General features: G+C 44.7%; 1 pseudogene; it reads right to left on the reverse strand.

Moving 5' to 3' along the window:
• Window positions 1-569: 569 nt before the first annotated feature.
• On the reverse strand, window positions 570-10,715 carry LOC127395569 (elongation factor 2-like; annotated as a pseudogene).
• Window positions 10,716-11,048: the final 333 nt, after the last annotated feature.

The following is an 11,048-nucleotide window of genomic DNA, read 5'->3' on the forward strand; positions in this document are numbered from 1 at the left end:
CATCATCAGGTGTCCCCACACAGAGAAGTTCACAGTGGTGTTTTGGTGCTGTTGCAGGGGCAGGTGGGTGAATGGTGACCCTCAGAAGCAAGGCACCTCCAGCAGGCAGCCAGCAGGGCATCCTGGCCTAGGGACACAAAATTCACAATGTAATTAAAACTTGCTTCACCACGCCTTGCAACAGACCCTCAAAAAAACCTTCTGGATAGCAGGCTATAGCTAGAGATGCAATGTAAATACTCCTGATAGCCTTTTAAAAAATCCCTATGACTACTTAAATCTTCTTGAAGGCTATGAGGAATACTTACCTAGAACAAGCAATTTGAACATAACTGTATGTTTGAACTACAGAAAATGAGCACTCTTGCATTCCTTCCCCCTCCACCCACCCCTTGGGCTAGTGCCCAAGGGCTATGTTGTTTCACTGAACAGACCACTCAGATTTGCAGACTTCTGCTTCTGCTCCACCTTTTGCATGTTCTTCCTATACTGCAGTTTTCCTAGTCTCTACAGAAAGCATGGTTTGTAAGTTTCCCCTTATGCCCCTGCAGTCCAATCAAGACAAAATACTACTTTATCTTAAAGACAGGATCCAGAACCAGCTGGAAAAATGTCCTCGGAAACTTCTTTCCATCTGGGCTAGTGGTTGATTCCACTAGGTTTGATCCAGCTGCTGGATCAAAATATCAAAGATGATGTTTGTTTCTACTAATCCAGTTTTGAACTCCAGGAGTATCCACTCTTCCTGCAAATTTCCACTTAGTTATTTCTGAAAGAAAACTTCATGAAGTTTCATATTTTAGCAGAGATTAAAATAGCAGAAAAGTGGCTAATCCTTCTTTGACTGTAGCAGTAACTGTAAGATATCTGGGGAGCCAAAGGATGACTTTCTGCTTGTTTAGTTTGTTTAGGCTTTTACAGGAAACCAGGCATGTAAGCAAACATGTTGCCAGGAATCCTTTTACTCCATCCTGTTACCCATAACTGGTTTTTGAAGCCCTACTGAAATAATTTAAATACCATACAAGAGAAATCTTGGAGAACCCTGTGCGCTAAATGAATCAAGGCAGGTTAATTTCTCAGCAGGCATCAGAAGACAAGCACATATGATGAGCTTTCACACAAATATATAGCAGGCAGGTAACACAAAGTTGTTTACACATTGAATAGGAAATTAACTCCATCGTTGATGAGATACAACTTAAGATTAATTAAATTAATAGAAAAGTGCTTTGGTATAAAAATACTGGATTTGGTTCACATCATGCTGTGTATTAATGTTACCTATGCAGTTTGATTACCACAGAATCACAGACTGGTTTGAGTTGGAAGGAACATTAAAGATCATCCAGTTCCAACCCCCCTGCATGGGCAGGGACACCTCCCACCAGCCCAGGTTGCTCCAAGCCCCATCCAACCTGCCCTTCAACACTGCCAGGGATGGGGCAGCCACAGCTTCCCTGGGCAACCTGGGCCAGGGTCTCACCACCCTCACACCAAAGAATTTCCTCCTCATGTCTCACCTAAACCTCCCCTCTTCCAGTTTGAAATGACTCCCCCTCATCATCACTCCCTGCCCTTGTCCCAAGCCCCTCCCCAGCTTTCCTGGAGCCCCTTCAGGCACTGGAAGGTGCTCTAAGGTCTCCCTGGAGCCTTCTCTTCTCCAGGCTGAACACCCCAACTCTCCCAGCCTGTCTCCAGAGCAGAGCTGCTCCAGCCCTCTCATCATCTCTGTGGCCTCCTCTGGACTCTCTCTCCAGGAGCTCCATGTCCTTCTTCTGTTGGGGGCTGCAGAACTAGACACAGTGCTCCAGGTGGGGTCATAAAAGAATTTATGTCCTGAAGTTCTGAGAGTGAATCTTCTTCATCTGCTCTGACTGAGCAGGTTCTCAGAACTCACCACAGAAGGCACAAGCAGCACAGCTGCATCAGAAGCAATGGCCTTTCTTGGACACACAAGCGTTTTTGCTTTAAGGGTTACAAACTCATGTTTCTCACCAGCTTTCTAAGCTGCCTGTGAAAGCTTAGCTTTACAGAAGCACAAACTCAACCCTTATTGGTGTGCATCACTGATACCCTTAGAGTGTCACTGTGGCATGTAAACATGTTCCTACGCTCATCCCATGTGTGCTGTGTTACTTACTTATCACCCCAGAGTTTTTTCATCACATCTTCTACTTTCTTTGACCACTCAGCTGGAGGGAGTTGTGTTTTTTTCACCTCTGGTTACATACATCTCAGCAAACTGCTTCAGACTAAATGCCCAGCCACACAGACCAGAGCCAAATCCAACAGTATTGGTGACTAGATCCATCTTTGAAAGGCAAGAAGTTAAAAGAGGAGGGAGGGGGGAAAACAGAATGCATGTCACAAAACATTGATTTAAAATTATCAATTTCCTTTCAATGACACTTAGCATGAGTGAAGATGCCAAATATTTTCTGGAACAAAGAACAAGAAATTATTTCCCTGAAAATGGGTCTACTAATTACTGCTTTTGAAGCAAGAGCCTTACTTTGTCCCACACGGTGAGTGCATTTATAACAAAGGCTAAATTATAAACTTCTTAAATTTATAAGTGCTGAGTAGGATTTGGAGGATTATGACTTTGGAAAGAATATAATCTGAATTGTTATTGAACTCTCTCTGGAAAATTAAAATACAGGTGGCTCGTTCCTGCCACACTGATAATCCTGGTCTGTCTTAAGGATGAGTGAGATTCATGGAATGTAACAGAACACAATCCTAGCCCAGAGTCCTTTGTACCAGGAACTAGGTTAAGCTGCAGTCAGCTTTAGCTATAACACAAGCCAGTACAGAATCATGTTGAAAAAAAGGGAACCAAGTCTGAAAAGTCTGGTGAAAAGGCCTGTATTGTAGCTATTTGCTGGACAAATGTATTATCTGAAGCAGCCTGATTCTGACATTTCCTTATTCTAACAGCTGAGCCACCAGAGAAGACCTGCGGTTGCCTCTGGATTTTTGTCCTACAATTCTCAGCTGCAATATAGGAAATACTATTTGTCTTTCTAGTTTCAAACCATCCTTCCAGAGATACCCAGCACGTTACAATATAATTACTGGCAGAGTAACAGTGACCTACATCTTCAGATCAGAAAAGAGCAAATTAAATGTCTTATCATTCGGGAATACCAGAAAGGCTGCGTTTCTTGTCATGTAAGTGACACAGGCAGCAAAGCCAGGCACAGGAAGCTAATCTTCTGGCTTCTGGTCCTTTGCCTTAAATTTCAAACCACAGCTTCCCTTCAGCACTTTGCCCCAGGCAAACATCTGACACTTGATGTTTGAATGACACTGAGCAACTGGCTTGAGGTTACACATTTTGTTAGTGAGAATGCATCACTAGAGGAGGATCTGCTTTATGAATTCTCTCTCTCAGCTGCTTCTGCTCCCCGGTTGGCTAGTCTGAAAACACTGTCACCAAAATAAAAAGTATCTAACAGTGGGGCTGGAAGGAGACTGATGAATGGCTCCTTTAGGTTGACCAGAGATCTGAACTGCCATAAATGTATGCTATTGTTTCATAACAAGGCTGCAAAATAGGATTTCAACCATAGCAAAGTTTTAAAGTTTTCTTTACCATAGTACTACCCATTGGTCCAGTTTCACCTTCTCTGTAAGTAGAAATGATGACATTGACATTTTCCACAACATACTGAAATGTCTGGTAGAGGTCCTCAGGCTCCAGCTGCAATTCCAGCAAGGGCTGGATCCTCTTTGTTCATCATGAGTACTCATGTGACTCGTTCTGCAATAGCCTGCTGCAGAACAGTCTCTGTCTGCACACAGATCCCTTAGAAAAATTAAGTACAATTAAAACATTCATTATACATGCAGGCAAGATCTCTCATCTACTTTGTACAGCAGTGACTGGGAAATTCAAACTGGGAACTTGGTGGTAGTCCTGGAGCTTCCTAACACTGTCACTTCTCAATTACATGTATTGATCTATTTTCTAACTGAAGGAGGAGAAGAATGATGGCCAGCTCTACTCCCCAGAATTTTATTTCCTCAGTTACTCTACATTCAACCAACAAGCTGGATACAGAGTGGATATAACCCTCCAAGACACATCAAAGGCCATGGGCTAAGACTGCAAATCAGAACTCATACCATTAGAAGTTAAACTTCCAGAGTAAGAAGCTTCTTCCATCACCCACATTTCTGTGTTTGTTTTTCTTAAGGGGAATTAAATAAAATGCTTTTCTGTCTAATTAGAAGAGTGTGCTTACCTGGAACACAGTCCTCCACAACAAGGGCATCATCAGTGACACAGAGAGCTGCTCTGACTTCAAAGGTGAAGTCAACACATTCAGGGGAGTTCATTAAGTTATTAAGAAAACCTGAACCATCCCTACACTGTTTGCTGAAGGCCAAGTTGCTGTCTGACACTTGATAATAAAAAGAAACTGCCCTGTAAGAGTAGACAATTAAATAATGTTTCATAGTTTTCTGATTTTAAAACTTGCAGAGATCAGGCATTATACCTGGTCTGTTACAGTGCCAATATTTCTTGATATACTTAGAAGAAAAAAAACAGGCATGAAGAATTCAGTATTTCGATGTCTGAAGTTCTTAAGATCCAAAATTCTGGTTTGGGTGTAACTAATTTCTATTCTTATTCAAAATAAACACCTCAAGACAGCAGTCACCATGTAACATCACTGTAAGTCATGCTCCAAATCACTTTGCAACTTGTTAACTTTGCAGTTGCAGACGAGACACAGACCACTGCACTGGCTTGCAGGAACAGGGTGATAATCTGTAAGCAACCCAATAAAAACAAAGTTTACTTCTGAGAATCTTTCTGAAAGCACCTCTCTACACAGTGAGAAGCAGGTAAGAGTTGTTGCTCAAAAGCTCTACTTCAATATTGCCCAGGTTGCACTTTGAAGTCTCTGAACTTCTGTGACTGTTCCATAATGCACAGCTTGGTTCACATGTAAACTGAAGAAAAGATCTGATCAGATGTAAGGCTTTGAGCAAACCATTCTTCTGTCTTCAGATGAAAAAGAAAGAAACAAACAAAAGACAGATTCTTAGGCAGTCTTGATGGTGATCCACCTTTTTTTTTTCATCTCTCCTTGAGCCTGTGGATCATGTTTCTTCAGCTCAGGCAGAAGCAAGGATACCCACTTTACACACCAAAGAGTCTGTTCAAAGTTGATTTGCCACCATCAACATAAGCAATCACTGACATATTCCTCACATTGGACTTCTTGTCTGTGATAGTTTTGATCTGGTCTACTGTGGAATTCACCTGGATGGGGGGAGAAAAAGGAAATAGAAAAGCAGCTATTGCTTCCTTTTGAAGTATACAGAAATCTGTGTGAAATTTAACACTTTTGCTGTTTCTTGTTAAATTCAATATCTAGAGATGAAATGAAGTTGTTAATACTTTTAAGCTTAGTATTACAAATAGTTGGTTCACATTTTGGGAATGTTTTTGTGGGTGGAGGCGAAACTTAAAATACAGCTCAGATGTCGTATCACAAAATGTCAGCTACCACAAAAAATTAAGAATCCACCTGCAGAGACAGAACAGCTCATCCGTGCCAAATGTTACAGGAGGGTTTGTGCACACAGCTGCAAGCTGCAGCTCTCCTCAGAGCTCCCCCACACGTCACTTCTCCTCTCCTCCCACCACTGCCCCTCCCTTGGACAAGTCTTCCTCCCACACCTGCTCTCCACTCTCCCGGGGCTTTCCAGGTGACACTCTTCCGGTTTTGAGAACAGGCTGGGTCTTCTCCTTTTGTAGCCAATATTCCAGCTCTAGAAACTGGTGGTCTGGCCTAGTCACAAACCTCTTTAAAGACTTCAATTAGCCAAGTGCAACCTTTTTACAGCCCTTCTCACAAATGATATCCCGGAAGGAATTTTTCCTAATTTCCGTAATTATTTTATCTCTTGCAAAGAACATTTTCCCTTTTTAAAATAATCTTGACCCTCAGAAGCCCTGGTAATTATCTATTAAATATATGATAACCTAGCAAAGGAAGATGAGATCTTACTGATCTCAGCCTGTCTTGTTCTGTAATTAGAGGCACCTGTGGGTCACAAGAGGGCAGTTAATGTGGTTATTCTTGGAAATCCCTTTTAATGCATGAAGTGCTGCCTGGGGACACGGAAAAAGACAGAACTGGGAGGAAAAAATGATGGGGAATATTAAACAAAAATCACACGCCACATCAGCACTTTCTCCTCGTTGCTCAAGTGGAGAAAAAATACACCGTAAGAAACAATTAACACTTCCTCATCTGTGTTTGAGTTGCAAATGACAAAGAAATAATGAAACACACATTTCTACAGTAACACCAACAAATGCTTCTAACACAGTGAGGTTCTAAGGAATATATCTTGAGTGCAACTCAACATAAGGAACCTGTCTTCTTGCAAGAAGTTATTTATGAATAAAAGAAAGAGCAAGCCCACCTCAAAATATAATTATTTGTAGGAGACAAAACAGAGTGGGTTGTTTTTGGTTTTTTTTTTACATGAACAGATACACTTCTGAGATATATATATATACACTATGACTCCATATTCTCATACTAGCTTTGGGTCTTCAACATTTTCATTATATATATTCTGAAGAAAATGGTTCCTATTTAAAAAAATAAATACTTCTAATTAAATTAGCAAAATTATTTTTAGAGATGAGAAATATCAAAACTAAACAGCAGCTGCCTGGCCTCTCCCTAGAAGTATTATTTCCCCACTCTCCTCTACACTGACAGTTTCTTTCCTACCCTGAAGTCTGCAGTGGAGGAAAAAAAATAATACTCACCCCCTTTTGTTTTTTGCCATTTTCTCCTAAGTTTCCAATACACACAGGCTACATGGTCGTTTTCTTCTGGGGCATAAAAAGTTTTTTTTCCTCATATATAAAGCTTAGAGGCCTTCTACTTGTCCATTTCCATAAATTCTAAACATAAACTTCATGCACATGTTTCTGCAACATGTCTAGATGTTCTATGGATTCTTGAAGCTACTTGTATGATCTGAGAAAGAAGGGTACTGGAGTTGTAAAAACCTTGATTTGTCCCTAAAACAACTGGAGCTTTACTCTCTGGCTGGGATAATTATGGACCTTTGTTACAAAAGCAGAGTGAAATAAGATTCACAGAGTGACCATTTTACAGGACACAGATGTAAAATTTTAGTTTTATGAGTTTAGTTGCTTGGTGTTTCAAGAAGTCATTAATATATCACTATCATTTTGTGGTGGAGCTGCAGCAACTTTGGTTTGAGATGGAAAATAATCACTCAAGTCATGACGAAGGAATAAAGAGACAAGAAGCACAATGCAAGATCAGGGTCAGGGAATATTGGGGTGGGAGGTGTGGGGTGAAGCAAAGGACAAGGGGAATCTACAAATTTAAAGGATTTAAGGACTGAGGGACCAAAAACTCTAAAATATTATACCTCAAAGGAAGCCATCCCAGCCACAGAGCTGAAGAGGCAGGCCTCTATACGGGACCTCAAAGCTCCTGCTGACAAGTTTCAAGACAAGCCAATGCCAACAAGCACACCAACAAATTTTTATTTCAAACTTTCCATCCTTTTTCTGAACTACAAGACTGCCTCCCTTCCCAGAAACTGAAGGCTTGGGGTCCTATACTTGTGTTTTTTTGCCAGGACAACAACAATATAACACACAAAACTTTCAGTCCGTAAAGACTGAGAGCCCAGTTTAGGTAAGTAGTACTCTTTTATTATTGTCTGGTTCATTCCTTGGCCTAATTAGCACTGCTGGCTCACTTATAATTCACTTTGTTATACCAGAGCAGCTGTTCTTGTTAATATAACTGAGTAAAACATTCTTAAGTTTCTGCTAATTAGCTTGTTAATAAAATACAGTATAGAAGAAAAGATAAAGAGCTCAATTCAAGCATTAATATTAATATTGTAGTAGGCCTTCTGGCAGGGACTTGAAGATTATGTATTAATAATAGCTATTCACTTACAAGCATTTTATTTACCACTTCATTTACATAAATGCCAGAAAAACTTACCATATGTGCTATTCTGTAAGAGACACACTGGCATCACAATATTTTTTTGGTCATAAATACAAACCAGAAAACCAGATTAAAAATTAACAGCAATTTTTAATTTGGAATGTTTTGCATTTGAGAGCTGTCACAGAGTCTCTATTACCTCGTGACTGGAGCAAAGTTATCCTGGAGCAAAGTGTCTGGGCCTTCTGTGTGCAACAGCAAACGACAAGTGAAGGAGAAGAAAGCAGTTCTTGTAGAAGAACAAGCAGAATAACACTCTTGCCAAAGCCCTCGAGTTTCATGGCCACTACAGTCAGACAATGACCTGCCCCTTTTAAGTACTGGACTACATCACTGGGGAAGCCAAAATGCAGTATTGCTTATCCCCGGGTATCTGTAATGTCTCCAGAGCAGACTGCCTTCCTCCTCTGCAGGGCACCTCTTCTTCTTAGAAAGTCCATTTCAGTAATCAGTAATACTTATACACAAAAAAAAAAAAAAAAAAAAAAAAAAGACTACAATGACTTCGAATTATTTTTTTTTTCTACAAGAAAAGTATACAAGCACCTGTTTATCATACAAACAGGCTGGTTTATTCTGACTCATTCGAACAGAGACTCAAAGCAGGGGACACGTTATTATCAGAACTGCAGTGATTTAAATTAATGCAGGGGAAAAGTAAATTAAAAACAAAGCAACCCGCCCTGCTGGGTGAGTTTGTGAGGGGTTCTCACTGATTGACTTCCCTGAGAAAACGCTGCTGATCCGGTTCAGGTCAGACCGTCCTTCCTCAAGATCAGTGCAGCACTGTGTAAAACTGACAGAGACAGAGAGACAGAGAGACAGAGAGACAGAGAGACAGAGAGACAGAGAGACAGAGAGACAGAGAGACAGAGAGACAGAGAGACAGAGAGACAGAGAGACAGAGAGACAGAGAGACAGAGAGACAGAGAGACAGAGAGACAGAGAGACAGAGAGACAGAGAGACAGAGAGACAGAGAGACAGAGAGACAGAGAGACAGAGAGACAGAGAGACAGAGAGACACCTTTCCCAAGGCTCCGTGGAGGCACTGCTTTTATCCCCCATCTTTACAAACACAGCTGATCAGGATTTTAACCCTCAACGCTCACCCTTGAACTCAACTACACACCTCGGTGAGCAAAACGCCCAGAAACGCCCAAAATCCGTCACCTTACCCTGACGAGGTGCCCTCCCCGCACCTGCCAAAAGGAGAGAGAGGAGAGAAGCGGCAACACCTTCCCTACCCCCTGCCCTTGGCCCTGTGATAAATGACTCGCTCCTAAGTGGGATCTTTATCCAAATTAGTAATTTATTAAGCGCACAGAAGCCGCGCACCAAACAGTTCCAGCTCTCAGTTCTTCTAACACATAGGCATCACTATTTCGAGAAAAGGGTCGGCTTATGCTAATTATTTCCAAGAATCTGCTTCGCAACATTCTCACGGTTAACCACAAAGCCGGTCTGTGCTAAAAAAAAACAACAAAACCCAAACAACTTGTTAAGACGTTTGCCCAGTGTCTGCTACACAACACAAAAACCACCACATGCCATGCGAGGAGGAGATCCACGACACAAGGGCAAGACGCGCGCGACAGGTAAAAATTGGGCTATGCTGCACAAAAACAGGCGGCAGAAGCAAAGACACAGGTTTTGCTGGGGGCGAAAGTACGTGGTGCTATACACCAGGAGCTGCTCCTCGTTCTGTGACTCCTAACATTGTTCCACAAGGAATTACTCTTCACCCTGTGACTCTTAACGTTGTTCCCCAAAGAATTACTCTTCACCCTGTGACTCTAACGTTGTTCCCCAAAGAATTACTCTTCACCCTGTGACTCTTAACGTTGCTCCACTTTAACACGACCCAGGTGAAGACACTTCGCAGCGCCCTTCTAATTAAAGAGCGTGGGGGGGGGGAGGATAACGAGAAGCTAATGAGCTCAGCGGGGCTCGGCCCGCAGCCGGGCAGGCAGGGACCCGCGGCCTGGCCTGAAGACTCCGCCGTCCCCCGCCCCGGGTTCCTCTCAGCACCGCTCTCACCGACTCCATCAGGGCTGGGAGAGGAAGGATGCGGAGGGCAGCTCCCCCCGAGCAGCAGCAGCAGCAGCAGCAGCAGCGCCCCGCGGAAGGGGCGGCCCGGGGGCCCCGCTCCCCACAGGCAGGGTGAGGAGGAAGATGGGCCCCGCTCCCCAGCCCCGGCACAGCCCGCCCGGCTGCCCTCCCGCCGCCGGCAGCGCCCGCCTGGCTCCCCCGGGGCTCCGCGTTCCCTGCTCGGGAGCTGCTGCCGGGCTCCCCACCCCCCCCCCCCCCCCCCCCCCCGCCATCTCCCGCCCACCCAGCGCTGCCCCAGCCGGGCCGGGCGGGCCTCCCTTCCACCACACGCTGCCCCGGCTCCTCTGCCGCCTCCTCCCGCCGGCTGCTAAACCTTCCCCGGGGCTCGGCTGCCCGCTCCGGCCCGCAGCCCTTATCCCAGCGGCCTTCCCGGGGTCCCACCGAGGGTGGCAGAGGGAGGGGACGGGAGCCCCAGGGGCCTGCGGGCCTCCCCGGGCTCCTTGGGCCTCCCCGGGCTCCTTGGGCCTGGCTGGGTTCGTCCCCCCTCCCGTGTCCGGGAATACCGGGGTGCCGTGAGGAGGTGGAGGATGAGCCCCCTCCCTGATCCCAGGCACCGTCTGCATCAGTCCGGGCTCTGCCAGCTCCCGGGGGAACGTTGGCTGGAGCCCCCCGGCCCTTCCTTCGCCGGGCTCTCCCCGCCGTGGGGATGTTGCCTCCCGGCAGGTTGGGGGGCTCGCTTCAGAGCGGGGGAGTCAGGCTGGGCGCCGTGGACCCCTTGTGAGCTGCCTTTAAAAAAAAAACACAAAAAACACAAGGGTTAAAAACGACGGCTGGGCTCCCTGTTGAAGAGCGAAGGTGACGTTCACCTGCCCAGCGGGGAGCGAGCGGGCCAGCGTCTTCCCTGAGAGGCAGAGATCCAGTGGGAAGGCGAAGGTCACCGGGATCAAACTAAGGGA

Source organism: Apus apus, chromosome Z, assembly GCF_020740795.1.
Source record: "Apus apus isolate bApuApu2 chromosome Z, bApuApu2.pri.cur, whole genome shotgun sequence".
NCBI classification, from domain to species: Eukaryota; Metazoa; Chordata; class Aves; order Apodiformes; family Apodidae; genus Apus; species Apus apus.